General features: G+C 34.5%; 1 protein-coding gene across 1 annotated transcript in view; it reads right to left on the bottom strand.

The window, feature by feature from the left end:
* Positions 1-241: 241 nt before the first annotated feature.
* The window catches only part of LOC116633800 (glutamate-rich protein 2-like), a 497,520-nt gene continuing 476,426 nt past the window's right edge, over positions 242-21,335 (bottom strand). Inside the window, exons 7-8 of the transcript XR_004299787.1 lie at positions 19,274-19,310; positions 242-634 (exon numbers count right to left, since the gene is read on the bottom strand). The gene's annotated coding sequence lies outside the window, so the exon portion shown is untranslated. The remainder of the gene's footprint in view (positions 635-19,273; positions 19,311-21,335) is intronic.

The following is a 21,335-nucleotide window of genomic DNA, read 5'->3' as shown; positions in this document are numbered from 1 at the left end:
AACATCCCATTATACTTTGTTGGTTTAATATTAGACATTGTTTTTGTGTATTACATGTCACATTAGTAGTGGAAAACCAACATCTCAATAAATGTAGAAAAGGTTTTTTAAATGTAATTTGACATCATTCTTAATATCAAAGCCAACTAATAATCTAAAAATTAAAAAAATTAAAATAATAAAGATAATAAAACATTTTAGGAATGTAATTTGACATCATTCTTAATATCAAAGCCAACTAATAATCTAAAAATTAAAAAAAATTAAAATAATAAAGATAATAAAACATTTTAGGAATGCAACAGAGAATTATTCACCATTTCTAAAACAGCTCCTGGCATATTATGGGGCCCTAAAACAGCTGAATGTTTTAAAAGACAAGATGTAACATATAATTAAGGAGAGGGTTTTATTCAGATGACTGCATTGGAGAGCCATTATTAATCAGAAATCTCTCAAAGAAAAGAAAAGGTCTTGTCATTAGATAGACACAGGCAGACAAATGAGTCATGTATGAGTTTTATGGAAGTCATGACAAAAGTTAGAGATGGGTCTTACCTGACACATTCAGGAAACGTGGAAATGGGTCTTAGCCTATGCAAAAGCAGGATGGTCCTTGGTCATCACCTGTTTCCTGCAACACAAAAGGGTGGGAAGATGATTTCACCAATGTTTTCTTAGGGCAAAGGCTCAGATGAGGTTTAACATTGCCAGTGCCTTACCAGGAACATCAAATGACTATGTAATTAAAGTTATCCACCATGACTTGGTATTGCCACATCCACTGAATCATGTAGTCAGATAGGCACTGAGCAGCCATTGTATGGTGCAAATGGTATATTTTGAATTGGGCCCAAGGAGCTCCAAAAAGCATGAGAAAATTATATACACAGGTGTCTCAAACTCTCATGTTACTACTTCTTTTGTACCTATGCTTTTTCCTCAAGGCAAACTATAGCCTTGTGGAGAAATTCACATAATCAACTAATAAAGAAGGAAAAAAGAATCAGGATCGGTAAATATATAGGTAGACTATGTTGTTCTCACTGCTGTAACTATCATTACAAACCTATTCAGGGGTTGCCTTATGGCAGTCATTAGAGAATAGTCTCCCAGAGGGCAGACTTGATTATTACATGCAGAAAAGTCATTCGAAGAATGGGTATATAAATGGGGGGAAATAGCTTTTGCTGATTAATCAAGGCCCTGGAAGGAACAAGACTTGAATATTAGAAACAAGAAGCTCTGGATAAAAGATGTATCGATAAATCTATGAGAAAAGTTATATCACACATAGCTACAGCTACTAGTAAGTTCTAAAAAAAAAAAAAAAATCCAGACAGAATAACCCATCATACAGATGTCAGCCTATTTCTCTTCAGTCACCTAGTGCTGGTACAAAGGAGAGAGCATCATGGAAACAGAGGTGGAGAATATATATAAACCTAAGACCATTAACTCCCTTTTACTTCAAATCCCCAATTAGCTAATGATACTGTAGAATGCTCTGCTTGCCACCCGAAAGACTGATTCTGTGTAGTTGATATGGCATAATTCCTTAAAGACACAGTTATTTTTTTTGATGGAAAATGAATGATATTGGACCATTTCCTAGAGAGAACAGTGATTTGTTCCTATTTGAATTGAATCTTACCATAGATAGGGCTTTGTCTTCTAACTGAGGACTTACAGAATAGCTGATCTATTAACATGGTATTCCATACAGTATTGCTGCAGAGCATTGCACACATTTTAAAGGATATTAGAGGCAATGATAGTTGTATAGCATGGGATACACTAATCTTATATAATCTATTATTTGGAAGCAGTTGACTAAATTGCACAGTGGAATGGTCTGAAAGGCTCAAGTAGTGCACCAGATTACGGACAACACTCTCCAGATGGGAGCATTGTCTTCCAGGAGGTAGTAGATGCACTGGACTAACAGTTGATATATGGTACTTTGCCTTCTATAGATCAAATCCATGGACCTGGGAACCAAGAGGTGCCTCTTTCAATTTCACTTGCAATGAACCAATTATAGAATTTATCTTTTCATTCCCATGACCTTAGGCTCTGGTTGGTTAGAAGTGCTGGTTTTTAGCAGGAACAATTCAGCTAGGAGACACAGCGAGGGTTCCACTGAAGTTGAAGTTGCAACTGCCCTCTAGTCTCTCTGGCCTCTTCATGCTGATACTAACTGTACTATCAGAAGGAGAGGGTAATTGCTTCTAGTCATCTACCCGAGCTAGTTTTATTCCAATGCAATGGGAACAGGGAGGGCTATGTCTGGAACACAGAGCATTCACTGAGGAATTGTTTGGTGTTTCTGTGCCCACTGATTACAGTAAATGAGTAGTTGTAGCAACCATGGCCCAAGAAGACAGGATGATTAAGAATTCAAACTCTAAGGATAGTCTAGGTCATAACAGCAGGCAAACAAGCAACCCAGACTAGCTGTGGTGCCTGGCTACAGTGAGTGAAATATACAGTGTGTGGTACAGAAGGAAAATGATGAATATCATTTATAATCTTAGGACCAGCTGCAACAATAGGGACTATTCTGTTTCACCTCACCTCTCTTTCCAGCTATCAATGTGATGGCAACACTGGTATTTTCTCTGCTAGAAAGCACTTTTTTTCCTAGATTTTCACATGGTTCATCCCCATATTCCATTTAAATATGCTCCAATGTTCTCTTCCTAATGGTGCCTTCCTGATTATCTAAAATTACATTTTTTTCCTGTTCTTCAGTCCTTCCATCTCCTTTTCCTGTTGTATATTCTACGTAACAATTTTGAATGAAATTATTTACATATAAATGTGTGCATTATCTTCTTATTAATATATTTTTTGTTGTCTGTCTCTCTTTTGAATGTAAAATTCATAGGGGCAGACATTTCTATGTTTTTTCACTGTTGTATCCCCATCACTTAGAAGAATGCCTGGTTCATGGCAAATATTTAATAAATGTTTGCAGAATAAATGAATTAATTTCCTTTCTTTTTTGTTGACGACTCCTGAATCTATGTATCAATCTACATATCCAAATTTATCTCTTGGTCCATACTTTTAGGTTACAGGCCATGGACAACCCAATGTATACTAAGCAGAGTTGGCAGGATGTCTTATGGTTTCATTTTTGCAGAGTTGGGAGGGTTTTTTCCTCGTATGCTAAAGCATACCTCTCTTAGCTTGATCATTGATATTTCACATTCCTTACAGGGAATAATGATAAGGTTACAATATAAATAATCTTGGGAGAATTTGATATTTATACAAATATATTCACACTGTAGTGAAAGGGTTTATATTAGATTAAATAAAAGGTGGGAAGCGTAGGGACTCTTGAGTGGCAGAGGCTGCAATAAAGGGTGAGAAAGAATGCTTAAACACTGGATATTGAAAAAGAAATCTAACTGAATTTTTTTAGGAAGCCTGTGTAGCTCTCTCAAGCTTACCATTCTTGCCCTAATGTTTCATTATTTCACATTTGTACTACTGAATCTTCCTCTAAAGTTATTCTTTTTTTTTTACTTATTTTATTTAAATGTAAGTAGTTAACATAGAGTGTATCATTAGTTTCAGATGTAGAGTTCAATAATTCATCAGTTGCATAACACCCAGTGCTCATTACATCACGTGCCCTCTTTAATGCCCATCACCCAGTTACCTTATCCCTCCCCCCAACTCCCTTCCAGCAACCCTCAGTCTGACTTCCCAGTTTCAGTCAATTGGACTACCACTTTTCAATCCTTCCTAGCTAGAAACTTTTTTGAATCCTCTCTCTTCCTGATCCACCATTTACAAGCAGTCATCCAGTTTTGTCAATTCTTATTTCAGGCTGTCTTCCACAATGACATCAAGACTCTCTATACAATAGACTATACCTGCCCTGTCATTTACCATATAGAACCTATGTTTTAAACAAAACTAATTAGTCTTTCCTTGACTCTCATCCATGTATTTCTTACTACTTTGTTCATGCAGCCTCCTCTACCAGAATGTCTATAAAATGAGTATCATTAAATATATATCTCAAATGTCAGCATTTCCCACCTCAATAACATCAAAGAAATGACATTTCTTTCTTCCTTAAACTTCCCTAAACTTCCTTCCCTAAAACTATTTGTATCATATCTCTTGACTTAGTTGATTTCTAAGTGCAATGTAAGTGCACTTGCATTTTGCCCATTATATAAGCTCCTAAATGACTAGGACTTTAGGTCCTCAACAATGTTTAGAGCATCTGTTGAACAGGAATGAATAATGTCATTCCTTGACTTATAGGGATATAATTTAACTTCTGCCTACTTCCTGAAAGGATCTCTGAATCTCATTGACTCCATGTTATCTCTAGTATACTTTTCACATTTTTTTCATCTCATTCTCGGATTCACTTACTCTAAGGAACTTGCTCCACTTAATTAGTTCAAGCTTACTTTCCACTATCACTGAATTATGACCTATAACCTAATCATTTGAACATTCAGTTACGTTTCTGTGACACTTAATAGACAGAGCATGTACAGACAGAACTTAGTGACCCAAGATGGAAATGGAAAATGAAAACAAGTTGTTCTCTTTACCTCTCAGGTCTTTATTATCTCTTCTCTGCTTTTATCTTTTTTTCTCATGATTGTTATCCTTTTGTACAGATCTCAAGCCAACAACCTAACACACATCTATATATTCTCCCAGATCCAGGATATGCCATGCATACACTACAATATTTATGTTTACTGTACATATTCTTCCTAAATAAAATGTTATTATCTCAGCTCAGGGCAAGGACAGTCTTTCCAGGGACTAGAGGGCCCTTGGTCCAACCACCTGTGACTGGGCTGAGGAGTTGTAAAGCTGAGGGTGAAAATCCATTCCAGAAAGTAGGTTGTGCATAGGAAGGCAACCCAAAACATTGAATACTTCATTTTTTTCTAGCAAACTAATTGTAACTAGCAAATAATAATTTATGCAGAAGTAGTCAGGTTAAACATATGGTTTTCATTAGGCTCTTTGAAAAGAACTAAATGACCCCATTATGATTTTAATATCCCTATAAAACTGGGACTCCAATCTTAAGAATCATTTATTTTAATGCTCATTTGGATACTGTATCGGTGCATTTCCTCTGAGAGACAGACACCAGGATGAAATTAGTCACGCAAAAGATTTATTAGATGAAACACTTGTGAAAAATAAAGAGGAAAGGTGCAGGATAGTGGGAGGAGCCTTCAGATCCCAATGCAGGTTTGACTTCTGTGAAAGGAAAGATGAAAGGAGGATCAGATAAGAAGAGCCTCACAGTATAGTGAGCTCAGAAAAAGCCTTGATGATTTTCTCTGACCAATGGGAAGTCCCAGAGCAAAACCTGCCCACTAGATGAGTCACACATTGGGCAGTGATTCGAATGGCCAGAGGATTATTAGCTAGAGGGAGTCTGGGTAGAAAGTAACCTCAGCATGGACACTCTGTCCTAAAAGAAGATCTGAACAATGCACTCCTATAACTGCCTCCGCCCTGACACCTGCTGTTCTTTCTAGTATCTTCTTCCCAACAGAATAGAGGCACCACAAAATCAAGTAGCCTATATCTTCGTTATTTCCTGCATATGCCTAATCCGATGTAGGGGACAGAATACTGTTAAAATTTTTTTTTAAGGTACATACTTGTTAAAAGGTTATACTTAAGAGAGGCATTGGTGTGGCATGAGTCCTCACTATGAAAGCAACTTGCTTATTTTTGAACTTAAAAGTCATCAGAACTTTCAGAGTCATTGAGATATTTAAGACCTATTTTGATTAATATGAGTAATGAGAACATTCAGTATACCATATGTCCTTTTCAACAACCTGATTCCATAGGTTAATTATAGCTCACTATTAAAAACAGACTTCTTACAGTAGTTTTTCTCAAATACTTCTTTGCAAGCAACTCTGATTGAGATATAGCATTTCATTTTAGATTTATGGATAAGAAGATTGGGCTAGATAAAATGAGGGAAGAAGCTAAAGACTTAAAAATCACAAAATACGTGAACAGAAACATTGAAATTAGGATTCACAGCTGATGAATTTTTTATTTACTTCTCTCACTGGTTATATTCCCTTTATCTTTTTTTTTTTTTAAACAAAACTGTCTGTATCTGTATAGGACATATTTAAAGATCAAGAACACTAATGGATAATGTTCAATGAATATCTGCTGGTAATCTTCAGAACATTAGATTCTCCTGGGTGGAATGAGTTGATAGGTAAGGATTCCTTGGAAAGTAAAGGAGCTCCAGAACTATGCTAAAAATTATTATCATTTACTTATTGGTTTCTAAACATTCTGCTAAGCCATTCATAAATATTACTGCATTCCTAAAATTATTATCCTTACTTTATAGATGAGGAAACTGAGCTAGAGAATAACAATTACTCAAGGGCACAGAGGTAGTAGGTGGCAGAAGTGAGATCGAACTTGACTGTATGTTCTACAAATGTGTGCTTATTTACCACATCACACTATCTTCTTCCTTGGAGACCATTTTTTTAATTGAACAAACGTGGATTTCAAAGAAATTCTTACAGAGATAAAATAAATCCAGTTTGACTACAAAGACAGGCAATCCAGTAAAACTAAGATATTAGAGTCATTACAGCCATAATGCTATCGCTAACAGAGGGAATGCAAGAGAAAGAAAATCTCTATGTATATGTGCATATGTGCCAGGCAGGGTTATATACATATATGTATATATATCATTTTTACATATTTGTGTATTTATTTATAATTCCTACAACAACCTTGCTAACAACTTTTTCCTGTGCTCATCACTTCTCCCTTATTTGACAAGCATCCACTTATTTGGGGACCCACTCCTCTCCTCACTTCAGACATGGCACTCCAGGGGCTGCTGTCAATTTTGCTATTGCATCTCCCTGGGCTTATACATAGATAATTTATGTAGGCCAGTTTAATCAAAGCTCTTCTCTGGGAAGTTCCCAATTAGATCCAAGAGACACAGCTCTTTGATTTCCAGTGGAAAAGCCATGAAGAGAAAACTGATCTAAGAGAAAGGAGGTAAAGTGAAGAGAGAAATCGTGGTGGTTCTAGGTGTCTTGAGCCTCATCCTTGCCCTTGCCTAATATACTTTTCATTGACTTTCAGTCACTTGTAACCAAAAGACTCCTGACTATTCTGATAAAGCAAACAAGAATTCAGGTCCTTAATCCAACACCTCACTAACCTGTGAGTGACAGATTGAAATCCAGGCCTATTTACTGTTCAATTTAGGCTTTTTTTTTTTTTTTTAATTCCTATTCCACAATAGATCATAAATGTGTATGAGTGTTTGATATATAACTGACATGATAGTTACATTCCTCTTTTCCTTTGGCTAAACTTATGAGAGGAAATTAAGGGCTAGACATGGTGTCTTTATTCACCATGTTTACATTGCCTTTACCTTTTGGGGGTGAATATTACCTTAGTGGCTGTAAAGAGTTAACCTAATTTACCCAAACTTCTTTTGGACAGATAAGACTTTAATTTGGGTTTTAATTAAATGAAATAGGCACAATCAGGTGAACTCCTAAATATAGTTGACCTAACTCACATTCCATCTACAGAAATACAGCTTTCACACATTTCCCCCCAAATATCTTGGCATACCTGCTATTTCTTTTCACACGTATCTGAGCAACTATTTTCTTGATCTGCTGCCTGCTTCAGAACATAGCTGTAAAAAATTTCCCCAGAGAATGCTATATATGTCAGTTTAAGGAATAAAAGTGGAAATACTGGAAGAGGAAGAGACAGCTGCTAATGTATTGGATTTTGTACGAACTCAATCAGCTTTTCTCCTAAATATTAAGGATCCTAAATCAAACCAAAATTGTGAAAAGAAATTTTAAAAAATATTATTAGCTAACTGAGTTCGATTAAAGTAACTTAATTACAATGGAGAGAAGACACACATTGAGGATTATATAGAGACTAATGATGTCCTAGGAAGCTTTGCCCTCTCTTTCTCTTTTTCTTTCTGGTTTTACCTACTTTCAAAGGTAGGACACTCAGACTATCATTCAACTTTAAATGACCACTAAACAGTATTTCTGATTATCACTGTTCATACAATTATATGAATATGAATAATGGAAATTGACAGGCTTTTTGATATATGCTCATTTAAGTATTATATGAAATTATCTACTCATATTGTTACATTTGATACCAGAGGGGCCAGTTTCTTAAAGTTAAGAAATTACATGGATCCCTTACACTCCTGATATTACAGTGATTGTACTTCTTATATTTATGGATTGAGAAAATACTTAATGTGAAGTGTTAATTGAAGTTCAATAATATTTGTAAATAAATTTGTGTATTTTTCCAGAAAACATTTGCATATACATAAAACAGTAGAATTCATATATTTGTGTATATTTTATATAGAGAAAATGCTGGTGGGACAACAAATTGTATGGTCACCCTCCTCATCACAGTACTAATAATACTTATCATTTATCTTAGTTACCTATAAACTCTATGAAGCCTAAGACCTTGATTATTTTATTCAAAATAAATAAAATAAATTATATTGATTTTTATTGTGGTTTTTTGGGTATTTACAACAGTGTCTAACAGTTGCACATTATATGGATCAATGTATATTTGTAGAATGGATAAATAGATCTTCTAATGAGAAACACTGAAAACTTAGAAAATATTCAAGTACTGAAACTCCAAAAGTTATCCAGTACTTAGAGATGTACCCTACTTGTTCTCAGGGAAATCAATTTGTTTGAATGTTGCAAATATTACTAGGTAATATTTTGTGCCAGGCTCCATGCTAAACATTATATAATATGCATTACACCATTTGATGCAGTAAGTGAGTAAGTGAATGGGATAAACATTAACGTCTCAGAGAGGGGATGTGCCTATCCATGGTCACAAAGCTAGTAAGTTGCCAAATCAGATGTCAGAGTCTGTAGTTTGTAAATATGTGTTCATATTCTACTGCCTCCCAGTATGAGGGAAATTGGAAAGATTCAAGGGTAAAGTTTAAAGAGTAGTAAAATAAGTCATTCAAGCTTTGATGAAGGTTGAGGGATGATAAAACAAAAATTTATCAATGAATTAGGAGTTAGCATAATTCTAGACTAGTGGATACATTTGTGAAGAACTTGAATTTTTTTATTTGTATCCCCGGCTTGAACAGTTTTTAAAATAATCCGACTTTTGTAACTTAAAATCAGGGTTATAGATTAATGATAAGCAAAATATATGGTTATGTAAGTACAAGAATTTATAATAGCTACATACTCAGGAAAATAATTTGTATTTAATTCTTACTACCCTAGAATCTTAGATTTGGAATGTACATTCACTCAATCATTCTGACCTCTGCTTGAAATTTTTGGAGACTGGAGGGAAAGAAAGGAGTTTTACCACTTCATAAGGTCACTTCATCAAATTTTAAACAGTTTAAAATTTTTAGAATTTTAACTGAATTATACAGAAATGTACTTTCCTGTATCTTGCCCCCTCCCCATTGACTTTAATCCTAATTCCTTCGAAGTAATCCAGGATACATGCACATAGGCACATATACAAATACACAGGTATCTTTAACATGCGAGCCCTTCTGAAATTTAAAGATAACCTTTTAAGCCAGCATTTTGCTATACACACTTTCTCACAGATACACACAGTCTTCTGTCATATTCATCCAGTTCTTGTATCGTGATCATCCTTCTTTTTTTAAAGATTTTATTTATTTATTTGAGAGACAGAGCAAGAGAGCAAGCAAGCGGACAAGCAGGGGAGGGGGTGGTGGGCAAAGGGAGAGGGAAAAGCAGACACCCTACTGATCAGGGAGCCTGATGTGGGGCTCCATCCCAGGACCCTGGGATCATGACCTGAGCCTAAGGCAGATGCTTAACTGACTGAGCCACCCAGGTACCCCTTGATCATCCTTCTTATTTCTTAGTTTGTATATATTTTATCTCAATTATTCCCTCTTGGGCTCCATTTTGTCAGGTTCATAATATTGAACTAACTCCAGATATGATCAAAACAATGTAGTTTCAGAACTGTTCAAGATTTACTTGTATATGCTAAGATCAAATTCATTTATAGAGTTGAAAGAATAACATTTAAATGTTCTAGACTCTCATTAGCTTTGCTGAATGTTTAGTGTATAACTTTGATATACATGTCTATGTACATAGGTGTATATATTTAAATAATATTTTATAAAATTGTATCACCATTTACACATTTTTTTATACCTGCAGTAGTCCACCGGACATCTTTCATATACTTCTATACACATCCATAAAAGCTTGGCATTTGCCATTATTGATTATTAGGCTAGCACACATGATCTTTTCTTTATATTAATGAGCTATCCTTTGAGAGCTACAAGGGAGCTCTTCTAGGACAGGGACCCATATTGAGAGAAGCTCCTGGAAATAGAATTAAAACTGGTAGAAATTTAAAAGGATAGAAACATTCTAGATGACATTATACTCATACTATGATCTCTGTCATGGATTTTTGAAAATGAACTCTGAAATTATTTTACTATTGCTTCATGATTTTTCTATTCACTGATGAGGTGAACCCCAAGAAAGCAATATCCACATGGACCATAACTGGAACCAGAACTGTGGCCCAAAGTTCAGAGTCTAAAGGTTTGCTACAGGTACCCCTACTGAGAGGGTGGACATACGTTCTCCCTCTTTTGATTATTCTCTAGGACTACTTAGATATTTATTGAGCACCTACACTGGGCAGAGCAGACTGCCTAAGAGGGATACAGTATGAATAAACAGAGTCCTCACTTCCTGAAATAGATACTAACTAAAGAGTAAAATAGTAAAAGTAAAAGCCAGTATCAAAATTAAACTAATTTTCCCTCCAAGTCAGTGAAGAGTCACAAAGATAGTAAATTCAACAGATAAGACTTGGTTATTAATTAAATCTCTCAAAGTCCAGTGCTCCTCAGCATCTCAGCTATCTGGAACTGATATTTAACAACCCTAGAGAATTTAGTATATGAATAAGTTAAAGTCTGAAGTTTTCTCAAGGATTTTCATAAAACTACGTTCAGCAATAATACTGTCTGTTTAAACGTGTTTTTCAACTTCAGGAGGAAATGAGTAATATCTTTTAAGAAAGACTTACAGAGGAAAGAATTTGATTTGTCTTGATGTGTTTATGTAAAACTCTTCTTGTGTCTCATTTCTTAAAGAAATATTAAATACATATATATATATATATGCAGACAATAACAAAGTAGCACATTTCTACTTTAAAATTTAACAAGGACTTACTTGTTTGTTTTATGACATTTCTCTGAGTGACCCAAACCTGGGGTTCACCCTACCACATCCAAGCTCAGGACATCACTTCCATCTAAGGCTTCCACTAGAGCCATAGATCTCAAGCCCGGTAAGCAATACAAATCATTTTAAAGCAGTGGTTCCAAGACTGTGCTTTCATTGTTAATACAATCTGAATACAGTAATAGGGACATTTTACCACCATGTAATGAACCAACAGGTAAAACTGCTATTATCATTATTGTTTAAAAGAATGTTTCAACTTGGGATGCCTGGGTGGCTCAGTCGGCTTAAGTGTCTGCCTTCAGCTCAGTTCATGATCCCAGGGTCCTAGGATCAAGCCCCATATCAGGCTCCTTGCTCAGCAGGGAGCCTGCTTCTCCCTGTCTGCCACTCCCCCTGCTGTGCTCTCTCTCTCTCTCTCTGACAAATAAGTAAAATATTTTTATTTAAAAAAAAGAATGTTTCAACTAAAAAAAGTATAAAGATCTCAGAATAAAGGCCAGTCCTTTAGAATGAGTGAATTTCTCATCATGAAAAAAAATCATTACAATGAACTTGTCTTTATCTCTTTCTTCTCATCTCTGAATGGTTTTTAAACTCTAGGAACACTCCTCTGTGGACTTTGCAAATCCAGCTTCTTTTTTTTTTTTTTTTTACTTTATTTATTTATATGAGAGAGCACAAGGGCAGGGAGGGGCAAAGGGAAAGAGACTCCCCCACTGAGCAGGGAGCCCAACACAGGCCAATCCCAGGAACCCAAGATCATGACCTGAGCCAAAGGTAGACGCTTAACCCACTGAGCCACCCAGGCGCCCCGCAAATCCAGCTTCTTAAGTGTTGGTAAATATCATGGCTTCAAGCCCCAGAAGTATTATTACTGTCCTTGCTTTCTTATTTGGTTTCATTTGCCTCCATGTTTGCTAGCAATTCCCCATTCTCCAAACTTGGTAGTCCCTAAAAACATAGGTGCCCACAATACTATGCAAATAGCTAGTACTATTTACACATTCTGGGACTATAAGGATACAATAATAAATTGCAACATTTACTGACAACAAAGGAAGAACCAAATTCTCCACTTTAGATCTGTGGAGTTTTTAATACCCACAAATGACATAAATACATAATAAGTTTTTACTACAGGGTAAGTAAATACAAGGTTTCTGGATCAGAGATCATTTATAACAATAACCACACAAGCTGTCCATGTCCCTTTCTCTTTCTTGAGAGAGAAAATGGTCCCTTCGTGTATAGAGGGAGTCTCTATGACAGGAGAGGAAACCAGAGATTATGAATTCTGCAGTTTGCATAGAAACTGCAGCTCAGCAGCCCCTTATTCCCTCCAGAGGGAGGAAAAGACGTTAATTTTCTAACATAGACAGATCCTCTTTTGAGAAGGGAAGGTCCCTAGATGTCTGCAACCCTTTGGAATGTAAATAAAAGGCTCCAGGGGAGACAGGTCTGTAAATCTCTCTGGAGGTCTCAACTTCCAAGGCATGTTTACCAGTCAAACATCCTTTTATCCTGGTTGCCAGTAATTTTTGTTTAGAAAGCCCTAATTGCACATAAACATGAAAATGTTAGTTGTTTCTCAACAATAGATACATGACAGTCATGTTTTATTTTATGTCTATTATACTTCTGTCATTTCTGAATTCACTTGGGTTCTTTTTCTACTAATAGCAAAACTGTTCAGAGCTGGTGTCTCTCTACTGAGTCTCTACGTTTCTATGCTTCTCTAAGTTAATAAAACTTATTCAGAGTATTAGTATTAGTTAAATTTGGACCATGTTATAAAACCCAACTCTCTCATCATGGCTCTAGTTCTACTCTAGCAAAACATAAAGCACTTTCGTCTCTCAGTCATTCAACTTTCTTCAGATATTTCTGCAGATAAGAATTTAACTGGGCATGGAGCAATCTTTTCTCAATCTACTTATAAACAATGTTCTTTTAAAAGACACCATCTGATAAGGGGTTAATATCCAAAATATACAAGGAACTCATGTAACTCGACCCCCCAAAAAACTCCACACAAATTATCCTATTAAAAACAGGCAAAGGACTTGAATTGTTATTTTTCCAAAGAAGACATATAGATGGCTGACAGGCACAGGAAAAGATGCTCAACATCACTTATCCTCAGGGAAATGCAAATTGAAACCCCAATGAGATACCACCTCACACCTCCCAGACTGGCTATTATCAAAAAGACAAAAAAGAACAAGTGTTGGCAAAGATGTAGAAACAAAGGGGACCCTTGTACACTGTTGGTAGGAATGTAAACTGGTGCAGCCACTATGGAAAACAGTAGGGAGCTAAAATAAATAAATAAATAAAGCTACCACATGTTTAGCAATTCCACTTCTGTGTATTTATCTGAAGAAAATAAAAACACCAATTTGAAGAAAATAAAAACACCAATTTGAAGAGCTCTATGCACCCCTATGTTCATTGCAGCATTATTTACAATAGTCAAAATATGGAAGCAACCTAAGCATCCATTGATAGATGAATGGATAAGGTATACACACACACACACACAATGAAGTGTTACTCAGCGATAAAAAAGAATGAAACCTTGCCATTTGCAACAACATGAACAGACCTAGAGGGTTTTATGGTAGGTGAAATAAAGTCAGATAGGGAAAGATAAATGCCATCTGATTTCACTCAGGTGTAGAAACAACCACAAACGAACAAACAAAACAAAACAAAAACAGACTCATAGATACTGGAAACAAAGTTTTGGTTACCAGAGACAGGAGGGGTTGGAGGCAGATGAAACAGGTGAAGGGGATTAAGAGGTACAAACCTCTAGTTATAAAATAAATAAGTCACGGGGATGTAATGCACAGCATAGGGTATACAGTCAATAATATTATAATAACTTTGTATGGTGACAGATGGTAACTAGACTTATCATGGGGATTATTTTGTAATGTACAAAAATATCAAATCACTTTGATGTATACCTGCAACTAATAAGATACTGTATGTCAATTATACTTCAATAAAAAAAGCACCATCTGCTAAAAGTGTTCAAGCAGGAATATATAACTGAAGGTAGTTTGCTCAAACTACTGTCCTTCCTCACTATTGTATTTTTTTCCAATGGCTTTTTAAAAGTGATTTTTACAGAAAAATTAAGATGGTCAACAGAAAGTGAAAACATTCAAATTAACTTGTAGCAGAAATTGAAATTAAAGCTTCAGTGAGATCCTAAGTTTCACTCATAAAATTATAGTTTATCTTTCTTTGTTTCTCTTTATTAATGGTCATTATCAATACTGGTCATATTGCTATAATAGAGGCACTCTTATATGTTATAAATACAGTATCTAAATTACTGGTGAAAAATATTTCTTTTTTTATGGAATTGTTTGCCTTTTTAATTTGACCTTGATTTTTTATGGACAAAAAATTTTTCGTAGTCCAGACAATATGTACCTTCCCTTTGTGATTTCCTGAATTATTTTATTTATAAATTATTTTCTTATTACACAAATAGGTGCTTATCAGATACAAAACTAAACTATAAAAACACCTTATAATAACTTGCATGGTATGTCCCTATAAATACTCTTTTTCAAAATTTGCTAGGCTAATCTTGCCTATTAGGACATATTTTGTGTAGCTCTGAAGAATATTTCATAGATATTTTGGCTGGAATCTCAATAATACTATAAATTTTAAAAGAAGTATACATTCAAATACTAAATCATCACATTCTGGAATATAACAAACAACAAAGGGGCTGATTACATGTCAGACACTGTGCTAGGCTAAGTACTTTGAATGTTTTATATCACTTAATCTTTACAACAACATCTGAGATAGGTCTTATTATCATACTTATTTTTAGTTAAGAAAGGTCAAATAATCTCAATGTTTCAGGTCACGAGTCAAAGATGTTTTATTTCAAGCTTGGCTGACTAATAGAGAAAAAAATGCTGAACTTGACACAAGGAGACAAAAGTTTAAGAAAAGTTTGTTTATTCTAGGATATAATATAATTCAGTGCCAATGATCTTTTAGTGGAGGTAACAGATTTGTCTAAGTGCAATTGCTCAGCATGCAGTTGCACATGCAGACTCATACTCAGGGAAGATGATGGAGATGGAGATTTGGGAGTTACCAACGCAGACATGATCACTGGAGTGGGTAATTTCTTCAAGGGACAGAGACTAAACAGAGTCTAGACAAAGAAGAGCAAAAAGCTGAAGCCTCAATCTTAAAGCACTCCTAAATTTAAAAAGCCAAAGAAGGAATCAAGCTCAAAAAATGTAGGCTGGTCATGGGGAGATGAGCCCAGGCAGAAATGTAAGGAAAGAGCCACAAGAAGGGGTAAGAGATCAGAGGGATTCAATACTGGAGAAGGTAAATATTCAGAGGATTTCATTTTATTTGTAGATTATTGGTAGCCTTTGGTATATGATTTTTATATGGAAAGTGGAAGTTTAGGAGTTACTGTCTGTTGAGGAAAAGATGACAAGCTTTCACTACTGTACTGTTTTCACTACTGGGAATTTATTGTGAACAGAAGGAAAAACAGAATAAGGTACTTCAAAGAAATTAAGGAAACTGAAAGCTCTAGGGGAAATGACTGGTTCTCAAAGAAAGAAGGCATGCATGGTATTAGAACTATGGCTCTTCAAGTATTTGATCTTAACTCTTTCCCTCTCCTGTAGAAACTGATACAAGATTTGCATATTATATCATATCCCTCTGTCATTAAATCCTCTGTCATTTTTTTTAGAATACAATAACATAGAGTTAGTAGCATGTTATAAGAGTTAAACTCTGCTATTTAAGGGATGCACAATCTTCAACATTTTAGAAAATCCCTAACTGAAGTTCACAGGAATGGAATGTATGGATTCCTTTGTAATTAACAACTGCTTTGTATGGATGATGAGTTTCCTAGGCTCTAGGACTATGATAAATTACTTTCTTCAGACAGGGTACCTTGCCCATTCTCAACTCAGAAGCTAATCTTCTCCAGAGACAAGTAGTCTTTATAGGTTTGTGTGCAATTTATAGCAAAGACCACATATCACCACCTCAGCAATAAGGGAAGGTTGCAAACAATGGAGCTACTACACAATACTAAATAAAACACAATAAATGGTGTTCAGGACTGGATAACTAAAAATTTCTCTAGAACTTTTCCAGCTTTTACTTTTCTTTCAGCCCCTGACACCATTTAAAACACAGCTGACCATATTAAGAACTGATATTTGTAGAATTTAGGTTGTAAGCCGGAATTTATTGTAAAAAAAAAAAAATCACATTGATGGCCATTTATTTTTACTATTTAAAGTTCTTGGCAGGACTTCTAGCAAATGATAGTGGAAATACCACATGCTTCCTAATTTATTTATTTTTTTTTTTTTTAAAGATTTTATTTATTTATTCATGAGAGACAGAGAGAGAGAGAGAGAGAGGCAGAAGGGGGAGAAGCAGGCTCCCAAGGAGCGGGGAGCCCGATGCGGGACTCGATCCCAGGACCCTGAGATCACGACCTGAGCCGAAGGCAGATGCTTAACCATCTGAGCCACCCAGGCGCCCATGCTTCCTAATTTAAAAAAAAAAAAAGGTCTTTAGCATCTCGGTTGGTTAGTGTGATGGGAAGCTTATGAAATGGCAACCAATCATCCCCATCTCCTAGTATTTATGCCCTAATCCTCTCCACTTTTTTCTGGACTGGACTTAATGACTTGCTTCTAAAGTAAAAGTTATGGAGTGTCACTTCTGAAATAAAATCACACAAAAAAAGTAATCCTCATCTTGCTTGCAATTCCTACCTCTTTTGCTTTTCTAGCTTTTGATTTAATGAAGCAAACTGCCATATTTGAGTTGGATGGAAAGAAATTTGAGAATGGCATTTGGCCAAACATCAGCAAGGAATGGAAACCAACACACTAAGAGTTCTTGAGAAACTAAATCCTGCTAATAACCGCATGACTGAGCTTAGAATGAGATCCTTGGATCTCTCCCTAATTGAGCCTTTGGATAAGACTGAAGTTTCAACCAACACCTTGACTAGTGGCTTTGTTGAGAGATCCTGAAGCAGAGCACTCAGCTAAGTCATGATTGGGTTTCTGACAGACAGAAATGGTGAAGTAATAAATAAATGTTGATTTAAGCTGTTAACATTTCAACTAATATAAGAAATAAGTTTATTTAATTCTTGGTTTGTTAGAATACTATCACTTTTTAAAAATGAAGCCCATCTCTAAAGTAGCCACTTGCAACAAGAATGGCAACAAACCCACAAAAAAGACTTTAATAAATCTCCCCTTAATGATCCAAAATCCATTCTTCTTGGCCATTTTTCAAATTTCAGTGAATCTCTCACTCATCCATAAGCTATACTTGACAGAACTTTTCCCCCTCTATGAATTCCCATGGTGTTAACAACATGAGAAACTTTACCAAATTTGTTAGAAGTTACTTAATGGAAAATTTTCAAATACCAAATGGTTGGATTTTTGTCTGCATTGTGTGACCTTGAGAGAATCAGTTTTTTCTGTCTATTAATTTCAATATCAATTGTAAAAATTGAATCTCCTGGATCTTTGCTGTCTGCTCATCACTAGCCACATGTGGGTACTAGAATTTAAGTTTAAATGAATACAAATCAAATAAAATTTTAAATCTTAGTTTCTCAGTCACCCTAGACAAATTTTAAGTGCTAAGTAGTTACATGTCACAAGGCATTGTTATAGTGGACAATGAAATATAACATATTTCCATCATCACAGGAAGTTGTATTAGGCAGTGCTGCCCTAGAAAGTTTCTTAAATTTCATTTAAAAAAATATTATAGAGAACAAACTGGTAGTTGCCAGACGGGAAGTAGGTGAGAGGATGGGTGAAACAGATGAAGAGGATTAAGGATATTCTTATCTTGATGAGCAGTGAGAAATGTACAGAATTGCTAAATCATTATACTGTATACCTCAAACCAAGATAACACTGTATGTTATATATACTTGAATAAAAATAAATAAAATACATAATATTTAACACTGAATTTGCAACTGCTAAAGAACTAGATTAAATGTCCTACATATAATGATGAATATGTGTTAAATGACTGTTTATGCATGGCATTTGGACTGGAAACTGTATTTTTTTAATTCCTAAGTATAACTCCTATTCATTTGGCCATGTTATTATTTAAATAGTTTTCAATATTTGGTGTTAAATATTTTTAAATTTAATCATTTAAAAAAACAGAAGTTAGCTATTACTATATTACAAAAAATTAATAATTATCATTGTCAAAGTTCTCTGCTTTGAGAAGAAATTATTTCAAATATGCAGGTCAAAATTAATGACATTGACTAAAGTAGTTCCTTTGAGTAATTTGCTATCATTTACACATAATTTGAATTGGTAAATTTAGCTTTGCCATTTGGGTAGAGTGTTCACATTTTTTACTGTAATTGCAAGTGGGTTGGACCATTTTTTTTTTTTTTTTTACTCAAGTAAGTTAGTACTTTTTCTGTAAGATGAATTTTTCAATCATTCAAAATTTTATTTTCAGTACCCATTATACCAATACCTGAGATTTAAGTAATATCACAACCAATTCAATTATCTTAAGCATGTGGTATGCCAGCAGTACATCTATGAACATAGACAGATGTGATGGTACTAGAATTTAAAAGATCACTTGAACTCTCAGCAAACTATGAATAGATGGGAATTTACTCAACTTGACAATGAATATCTACAAAAACCTACAGCTAACATTACACTCGATGGTGAGAAACAAGAAGCTTTCTTACTAAATCAGGAATAAGTCAAGGATTTCCCCCTCTCAACATTCTTTTTCAATGCTGTACTGGAAATGGTAGCTAATGCAATAAGACAAGAAGGATATAAAAATTATACAGATTGAAAGGAATAAATTAAACTCACCTTGTTTGTAGATTGTGTGATCATCTATGTAGAAAGTCTAAAAGAATAGACAAAACATTCTTGTAACTAAAAGTGATTAAATTAAGGTAGTAAGAGAAAAAGTTAACATGCAAAAGTCAGTCATATTCCTATATACCATCAATAAGTAAAATTTTAGATAAAAACACTATACCACTTACATTAGCACCCAAAAAACAAAAAAGAAAGAAAAGAAATACTTACATATAAATCTAACAAAACGTGTATAAGATCTATAGAGGGAACCACAAAAGTCCAATGAAAGAAATAAAAGAATGAAGTAAATGGAAATATACTCCATGGTCATGGGTAGGATGACTACGTATTTATTAATATTTATTGTCAAGTTGCCAATTCTCTTCCCAACTTGATCTAAAGATTCAGTGCATTCTCAATCAAAATACCAAAAAATTATTTTGTGGATTTTGACAAACTAATTCCAAAGTTTACATGAAGAAGCAAAAGACTCAGAGTAGCCCACACAATACTGAAGGAGAACAATAAAGTTGGAGGACTGTTCTACTCTATCTGACTTTAAGAATTATTATAAAGCTACTTGTTATAATGAGCACCTGGTGTTGTATGTATGTGATGAATCACTAAATTCTACACCTGAAACTAATATTACACTGTATGTTAACTAATGAATTTAAATAAAAACTTGGGGGAAAAAAAGAATCAGTATAAAGCTATAATAATCAAGACAGTGTGGTATTGGCAAAATAGTAGACAAACAGATTTTTGGAACAGAATAGAGAGCCTAGAAATAGAACCACATAAATATAGTCTACTGATCTTTGACAAAGGAGCAAAGAAAATACAATGGAATAATGACAGTCTTTTCAACAAATGGTGCTGGAATAACTAGATATCTATATGCAAAAAAATAAATGTAGACACAGATCGTACACCTTCCACAAAAATTAACTAAAAATGAATCATACCTAAGGGTAAAACACAAAACCATAAAACTCCTAGAAGTTATCATGGGAGAAAACCTAGATGAACTTGGGTATGGCAATAATGTTTTAGATACAATATTTAAGGCATAGTCGATAAAGAAATAGTGGATAATCTGTACTTAATTAAAATGAAAAACTTCTGCTCTTTGAAAAGATAATATTAAGAGAAATAGAAAACAAGCCACAGACTAGGAGAAAATATTTGCAAAAGATATATCTGATAAAGGACTACATATATTACTCAAAATATAAAAAAAGAACTCTTTTTATAAACATAAATAAAAATTTAAATTTTTAAATAATATAGATAAAATTTACAAATATAAGTAAAATAATGAGGAATAAATTTAAACAAGAAGGTGAAATATCTGTACTGAAAACTATAAGACACTATGAATGAATGAAATTGAAGAGGATACAAGTAAATGGAAAGATAGTCTGTGTTGGTAAACTGGAAAAATTAATATTTTTTAAAATGTCCATGCTACCCAAAGTGATCTAAAATTCAATGCAAACCTTATCATAATTCCAACAGCATTTTTCACAGAAATAGAACAAATAATTCTAAAATTTGTATGGAACCACAAAAGACCCCTAATAGCCAATATACTTTATAAAGAAATGTAAAGTTGGAGGAACCACGATTCCTGATTTCAAGTTATATTACAAAGCTATACCATCAAAACAGTATGGTATTGGCATAAAAAGAGACCCAGAGTTTAACAGAACAGAATAGAGAGCCCAGAAATAAACCCATGCATATATGGTCAATTTTCAACAAGGGATCCAATAATATATAATGGGGAAAAGACAGTCTCTTCAATAAATGGTGTTGAGAAAACTGGATAGCCACATGCAAAATAACAAAATTGGACTCTTCTCTTGCATCATATACAAAAATTAACTCAAAATGAATCAAGGACTTGAATGTAAGACCTGAAACTGTAAAACTCCTAGAAGAAAAGATAGGGGATAAGCTCCCTGACATTGGTCTTGGCAACAATTTTTTTTATATGACACCAAAAGCAAAGGCAACAAAAATAAAAATAAAGAAGTAGGACAACATCAAATGAAAAAGTTTC

This window comes from Phoca vitulina, unplaced genomic scaffold (genome assembly GCF_004348235.1).
Source record: "Phoca vitulina isolate PV1807 unplaced genomic scaffold, GSC_HSeal_1.0 scaffold8, whole genome shotgun sequence".
Taxonomy (NCBI): domain Eukaryota; kingdom Metazoa; phylum Chordata; class Mammalia; order Carnivora; family Phocidae; genus Phoca; species Phoca vitulina.
This window is presented reverse-complemented; position numbering and strand designations above follow the sequence as displayed.